The 7,884-nt window shown below is 41.0% G+C and overlaps 1 long non-coding RNA gene across 1 annotated transcript; it reads left to right on the top strand.

Moving 5' to 3' along the window:
* Nucleotides 1–381: 381 nt before the first annotated feature.
* On the top strand, nucleotides 382–7,578 carry LOC117768073. Its single transcript, XR_004615004.1, has 2 exons — nucleotides 382–598; nucleotides 6,700–7,578. It is a non-coding gene; the product is annotated as an uncharacterized LOC117768073 (long non-coding RNA).
* The last annotated feature ends 306 nt before the right edge of the window (nucleotides 7,579–7,884 follow it).

The following is a 7,884-nucleotide window of genomic DNA, read 5'->3' as shown; positions in this document are numbered from 1 at the left end:
TGTTTTTCTCGTGCCTATTGATATTTGAGCAAATGACCACGGTGACCTTTGCTTTGATGAGAAATAGTTACTTTTTACAGCATTACATTTTATTTCTAAATTAGATTGCATTAAATGAAAAAACTTAGACCACTACCTGTTTTTGTTTTGTTGGTGTTTTTGTTTTGCCCATAGTTAGGAAAGAGTCATTTTGAGTAGAGTTAAAATTGCTTATTTTATTACTCTTTTAAATGCTCTAGTAGTACTTGATACTGGTATGAAAATAATCAAATTACTTCAATGATGTGGAGCCATTGGATAAGTCTGTGCCAATTGCTAAGCCTCTCTTCAAGACTTCTCCCTCCCACTGTCTATCTCTATTTCTATCCCTCTCAGCAACATTTAAAGGGTCTCTCAACATTCAAGACGAGAGGTCAACTGACAGACTCCGATGCATCGCGAGCAAAAGGTCATGGATTTCTGCCAGCCAGCCAGCAAGTGGGTGCTGCTCCTCTCTGACCTGTTTTCTCTGCTGATGTTAAGTGGAAAGTCTATGAGACCAGACAGTGGAGAGACGAGGGGAGAGTTGCTCGGGGAATAGTGAAAGAGGAGCTAAAAGGTGAAAATTGAAGAGGAAAAGGGGACAGAGAGTTGTGAGGATGATTCAAGCGTCTGCACACCACGACACACATCTCTGCCACTTTGTTGATACTGAAATCTATTTTGAATCTTTCATTACAGGAAACCAAGACAGGAACAAATTCAAAGAGAAACATTTTCCTTTTAAATCGTTTTAATTGACACCAGCTCACGATGGACTGGGACTGACGGTTTAGAGGAGGAATTTGTCAATAATCCTGAAATGCAGATATTGATCAGAAGGTCTCCAATACTCCTCCCTGAGGATATTTTTAGGGATTACTTCCAACAGGGAACAGACCTCAGGGTGGACCCAGAACACGCTGCAGGGATTACATATCTGACCTGTTAACCCCTAAGGATCACATCACAACAGGTATCTTTATAAATAGCACAGACTACTGCTGTGAGTGTTTACTGCTTCTCCTATATGGATCCTCCATATGTCCTAAAATAACATTGTGCGAGTGGGCAAGCACACGTGTTCCTGTTGACACCGTGCTCGACTACCCACGGAGCTCTGTGCTTTCACTCTCGTATGCTATTTCTCTCCGTTAAATGGCGTGGTCAGAGGATCATGAGATAAGCCCCCTGGCTGCTGTTAGCACTGCATGTATATAATTGGCCTCCTTTAGAGGCTCAGTTTGCGAATGATGAAGTGTCAGCGAGCTCTTATCCTTAAGATATGTGGAGCTGCAGCTGGGCTGTGACAGAGACTAATGGATAGGCTTTGCCATGGGGACTGCTGTTGCTGTCCACTGACATTAGTCAACTGTGCACAACTTGCACACACATACATACAAATACGCCATGCACGCATCTACACGAACAACAAATCAGTGCATTCCACACAACAGTACACACACATACAGTAGTTTGTTTACTGAGGTCCGACAATCCCATCTAGGCATGAAAATACCCTGAAGGTGTCTGCTCCTGTCCAGACACAATCAGATGACCAAGATTTACAGTTTGCACATGAGGAAAATTAGCTTCTGTAAATAGAATCATTCTGATGTATTCCATGCCTGGAAGCGAATTGATTGCACACAGCGGCAGCGGCCCCAGCTGAAGCCCCACGGCCGTCGGCTTAGCCGTGAGCCCGGACTCTGATTGTTCTTACACATGCTTCATATGGAGGACTTCGCCTTTTGGTAACAAATATGTTTTCTGAGCAGAGTAGTGCACAGGTCTGAATTTTTGTCACTGTAGCTCAAGGCCAACAACACTAATATAGCATCAAACCTTTCAGCCGTCATCCTGCTTTAAATTATGGGCCTATTCATCATAAGGCATTATGTCAGTGGAGCCACTGTATTAGACCAACAGTGGTAAATGTTATGGTCGCCAAACATTATTCAACCAACCACCTAACCCACACAAGTCTTTAAACCTCACACCCCAAAACAATCGTAACAATAAACCAGTGAGAAATTTACATACATTTAAAAAGGAGGAGTAGAAGCATATTTTACATTTTACATGACGCCCATGCACATGAATGTGGGTCTGACAAATTTGTGAAGCTCATTATCTACTCACCACTATGCCGATGAAGTGTTTGAGTCCACAAAACAGTTTCAGGGGTAAACAGCGTTGCACGTAAATCCAATACAATTGATGTAAATAGAGAGTACTCGCAAGTTCTCACGATATATATATATATATATATTCTTTTATCAAGTGAGGAAGATAAGATCTAAAACTATCATTCTTTCTGAAGAATGAGTTGGTGCTGATCTATTTGAACCTTTTACTATATCTACACCAGAATATTTGTTTACAGGTTTACACCAAACTCGGTGCAGGGATGGGGCCTGGGCCTGCAAAGAACCATATAAAACTTGATGTGGATTACAGGGCCGATCCAGCAATGTTCTATGACAATTAATAATTACGGTTATCAGAACACTTCCTTTTTTTCTTTTATATTTCTACTATAAAACTAGATAATCATGTGTAGGATTGTTCGACCTTGGCTCTAGTTGAGTATTGGAACTATCACAAATTAGTATTGCTGCCAGTGTGAATAGTTTAGATATGAAATATTTGCTGCCCAGTATTTAGCATTATTATTTATTTATTTGTCGTGTACAGCCCTTTCATCTGATATCTATTTTAATAGACTGGAGTTCTTTTTTTTATCTTTCTTTGTTTGCCTTTTTATTTCACATCTTTGACTACAAAGAAGTGACGGCAAAGACATGTAAATTATCAAATATTCTTAATATTATATTCTAATCAGCCTTTCCCCCTCCTTCAACCCGACTACTTCATTTTCTTCATTTCTATTCATTAATTTATTTCTTCTTAATCAGCGACAGCGTACATTAATTATTTAATATGATCTAATGTAAAATTAGTCAGATTTAGCCTGGAGGTTCTTTTTCAGATTCAGGTTGAAGTTGCACATTAAAAGACACAAAGTACACACAAGCAGACACGCAAAGCAAACTAATCTTCATCCCCGTCACTACGTAAAGCATTAAAGTTTTATGTTTCTTGCAGTTGTAAGTGATAGTAGTGTTGGCTATGTAGCTCTGTAAAATGCTCTTCCATCAGTTTAGTAGTGGCAATAACCGGTTAAGGTTCGTACAAACAAGACCCAATTAGGTGGCAGCAGAACTATCGGCTTGGGGGAATAACTGTATTGGTTTCTGTTGGAAAACAAGATTGGGTGTGTTTCTAAGAGCTCAAGTAATATGCGCATCCTCTGCCAGTGTCGGTCTCCTATTGGCAGTTAAGACAACATGGCTCAAAGCAAAGATGCCGTCTCTGAGGACACAAAAAGGCATGCATATAGATGACACTGTCATTAAAGATCTATGAAGCAGCAATAAACCCCTCGTTACTGAGGGCGCCACACTTTAAATGGCAGGAAGCAGAAAGCAAGCAAAATGACTGGTGCGTTTTCAGTGACAGACGCTTGGAGGAAATATAAAATTAAAAACAATATATTCAAATTAAAGATCGTCCCTCAAGCAAAAAGCTGACATGTTGTTTATTCTAAGACTGTGAACATATTTTGCGGGACACATGGAGAGAGGCTGTGAAAATGCACCGCAAGAGCTGGCAGAAGATGAAACTAAGACAGTGGGGGCTTTTATTTTAAGAGTTAATTTTAAGGCAATAGATCTGACTCTTGGCACCGGATTTTGCTCACTGACAGGCACTGGAAATGATGCAATAAGCCAAGTGATGTTCTCTCTCTCTGTCTCTGTCTCTCTCTCCATCTCTCCCTGTCTCTCTGTCTCTTCCTCCCAATGCCATCAAAAGGGTGCCAGAGGCATTAAGGGCCAAATTAAAAGCAGTGTTGACATCTTGAGTGTGAATCACTGACACAGTTCGCCACTAGGAGGAACACACACACACACACACACACACACACACACACACACACACACACACACACACACACACACACACACACTCTCTCTCTCTCCCACTCTCTCTCCCTCTTGCGAAGTCCATTTTGTTATGCTTGACTAAGACCATGAAAATCTGTGGAATGATGAAGTGAATATTGGATGTGTAAACCTAGATTGCATTTTCAGATCTCTCAGACGCCAAATTGCAGTCATAGTGTGTGCTGTAAATATTCATAATCTATTAGTGTAAGGGCTGGGGTTGATGCTGGATAACGTATTGACTTAAAACTAGGTATCAGGTAGCTCAGTTGGAATTCCTTGGAACTTGAAGTTCAGTTGAAGTTTACAGAAATCACCTTGTGTGCTTACTTGAGTGATGGCAGCAGTAGGAATGTAGTGCTCAGCTAGTTTGGCTTCTAGGCTGCGATCACACTGACGGCAGTGAGCAGCTAAACAGCTCATTAACTAACATCACTGACGGTAACACATCACAACATCCTGACTTGTTTTGCTCTATGAATTCCTAAAATGCACGATTCATGCTAATCAGCTAAGTTGAGCAACTAACTCACCTGAATAATCTTTGACATTCAGAAGAACACAGTCTCAATTTATTGCACCAAGCTTCAACACTTGCACAAATTGTTAGTTATTTTTGTTCTTCTCCACACTTAATTTGTCTGTGTATGTCTTATCCACACGCTCTGCAGTAACCGCTGAGCAGCACCTGTGCATAGTTTGCAGGTGACGTGTTTAAGGAACATCTGTAACTGGGTAAACTACAGAAAAATCCTGGGTTACACCATTATTATTTTTTTTTTTTACTGTAATAATAGATTTGGGGCTGCAGCCCCAGAAGCCACCCCCTAGCTCTGCCCCTGCTCTTTAAATGCCATTGAAATTCCCTCTGGAAGACAAGAAAGTTAAGACTAAGGTTGAGCTTTCACCTCACTGATTAGTAAATATACTATTTGATTGTAATAATTATATATTAGATACTGAATACTAGTCCAACACAAGAATGGACACGTCTTTTAAGGACCTGAACTCAAATAGGCTTTCCAGGTTGTCTGCATGCAGCCTGTGCTCTCTCCACTTCTCTCTGCCCCTTTTGCACACAGACACAGACACACACACACACACACACATACACGGACGAGCAAATGCAAACTAGTCACTGCCTGCAGGCAAACTGAGAGGGGCTTGTTTTGTTTGGAGTGGCCTTTGTTTTGATACTGTGTCACGCAGTCAGTGTTTGTGTCACGCAGTCAGTGTTTTGTCACACAGTTGGTGTTTGGTACTCTGCTTCATCCACTCAGTGTCTATCCACGTACTTTATCCCATCAAAGTTTTAGCTGAATGGCTCTTACTGGGAAGCGCTGAGCGGGTCCTCTGGGGGGAAAAAAGAATTAGAGAGAGTGGAGAATAGGCGGAGCAGCAGCGAGTGTTTGTGTCTTGTTGAAGGAGATGCAGGGGAGTTATTTCAGATTTCAAAAACTGAGGGGAAGTGTTCATCACTGGCTGTAATACAAAAAGCAAAGGGCACCGGAGCACGACTCTTCATCTCCCTCATGGGTTTGAATTGTTTGTGAAAACGACAAGTGTCAGAAAGCTTTAGACACTGTTTACCCTCAACTGTTTCCCACTGTTTGCTGTTACCCTTGAACACGTGACGCCTGCCCTCCATCACAGTGATGAGTTTTGTGTGCGCAAGAGCAAAAGAGGCAATCTCTCATCAATCAATGATGTAAAACAGAAGTGACGCTTTTCTAAATGAGGAAAACTAACCTCTTTAGTAGAAAAATGACCATATCTAAAGTCTAATTTCTCCACGTCAGAAGGAGTTTTCCGGTGCTCTTACCGTCCTGCCTGTCTTTTAGGCATGGGCGGGGGGAGATATAGAAAGAGAGAGCGAGAGCGAGCCTGCGGCATCTGACGGGCCGTGGGCTGCGAGATCCTTCAAAAGACTCTGACACATCAAAAAGACCCTGAAGTAGGAGGGAGCGAAGCAGAAACATGTGTTGTGCTGAGTGTTCAGTCATATCTATTTCTCTCATACTTTCTCCTCGTCTTTGCCTCTTTCCTCTTCCTGTTGTCTTTTAAACCATTCTCCCATCCCCACTTTCCTCTCATTCGTCGCTTCCTGCTCATCCACTCGTTTTGTCAACTTGGTGTGATTCTCCATTGCCCTCCTCCAAAAGATTCATACATAGACACACAGATGGACACACTTAACATTGCTCTGGCCAATGGCATTGAAGCAAACACGTTATAAGTACAGACTAGAATAGATTAACATTTTTTTCCACTTTACAGGATCTTTTGTTAAAGGGTAAACTCCCATAAATCAAAGCCCTAAAGACATTATTGAACGTAGTGTAAGGGCGAAAGGGTGTTTGACATTGATTTCCTTTAGTCATACATTAACATACATTGAACAAATGACAGTGATCTAACCAAATTTAACATTTACATATTTTTTTTATTTTGTGTGTATCCAAGTGTCATTCAACATCTGTTAATGTGACCTGTATGCAGGAGTGTGTCGATAGAGTAGGCAAAGCAGGAAATTGCTTGAGGCCTGAGCAGAAAATGTCTGATTATGTTGGTTTGCATCAATGACAAGTTTCTTAAAACCGCTTAAATTCTATGACTGGCTCATTGACTGTATATAGAGATAAATGACACGTCTCTTCTTCCTCCCACTTTCCAGAAATGAAGCCAAACTATCCCCTGATTTGAAGGCTAACGTCCCGCGCCGATGACGGGATTTGGAGCCAGAGTCTGGTCAGTAGCGACCAGGGGATGGAGCCGAGGTATCGAGGTCCTGCGGATACACACACTTGAGCAATCATGAGTCAGTCACGCTTTATTCTAGTGGGGGGGGGGGTTGCTTGATGTTGGCGCCCTCATGTCATGCCTGTGTCTGCTTTTAACGGAATAGTAAATCTGTATTGTGTCACTTAAATGGTGTTAGATACAGATACACCCCCAGACATTCAGCTGCCACCTTAACAGTTTATCCTACTGTTATTTATTTATCACCTACAGTGGTTTTACTTTTAGACCGGGGATACAAATTTATCTCAGCAGGTTTTTATCATCGATGTCAGAGGGACGTCCTTATGAAGCAAATATTTTTAGATGTGTTTATCATTTATGAGAATATCACCAAAGCAGTCTGTCATCCTTTGAACCCAGCCTGAATTTCTGGGTTTATTTTGAGCTTTCCCTTTGAGACCCATCACTCTGACAGGCTTGAGTTAGTCCACTGGCCCTCGGTCCATTTCGATTAGCGATGTTGATTTTTAAAATGATTATATATATGTTTTTACATCCATATAAACTCTGTACTAATTCCTTGTCAGTCTGGTGTCAATGGTATTTGTCTTCAGATTTGCTGAGTTTCTTCCGTGCTCAGTGAAGAATATCTGTTTTCAAAGTGGAACAATCAGAACAGATTAACAAATCACCTCCTAAGATCTATTAATAATGATCCTTTGGTTAGTTTAAAAGTCTTTTTACCCTCTCATCACAAAAGGTCTGATCATGTAACTTTATATGTTAATAAAGTAATTGATAATAAGTAGTACATGTACTTCATCATGCCTGTGATTTCTGCAGCTTTTTAAAGCAGTAACCTAAAAGTAAAAGTCACAGTGCTTCATTTTCAGGTGGCAGCTGTTGTTGTGATATTGATCGGTTGAATCAATCACAGTGAAAGAAAATTACAAATGTCACTTTAAAATTAACAGGGTTGCCTTCGGAGTAACACCCGATTTTTTTCTTTTCTTGCTTTTCTATGCAAAATCTATAAATGTTTAATATCTGGTAAGGGGTACAGCGTGGAGGCTGACACCACTTTCCAGTGTTGAAAAATGTATGAAAACAAGAGCTC

The sequence above is a fragment of the Hippoglossus hippoglossus genome, chromosome 9, assembly GCF_009819705.1.
Source record: "Hippoglossus hippoglossus isolate fHipHip1 chromosome 9, fHipHip1.pri, whole genome shotgun sequence".
Classification (NCBI taxonomy): Eukaryota; Metazoa; Chordata; class Actinopteri; order Pleuronectiformes; family Pleuronectidae; genus Hippoglossus; species Hippoglossus hippoglossus.
The sequence above is the reverse complement of the archived record's forward strand: the minus strand, read 5'-3'. Positions and strand labels throughout refer to the sequence as shown.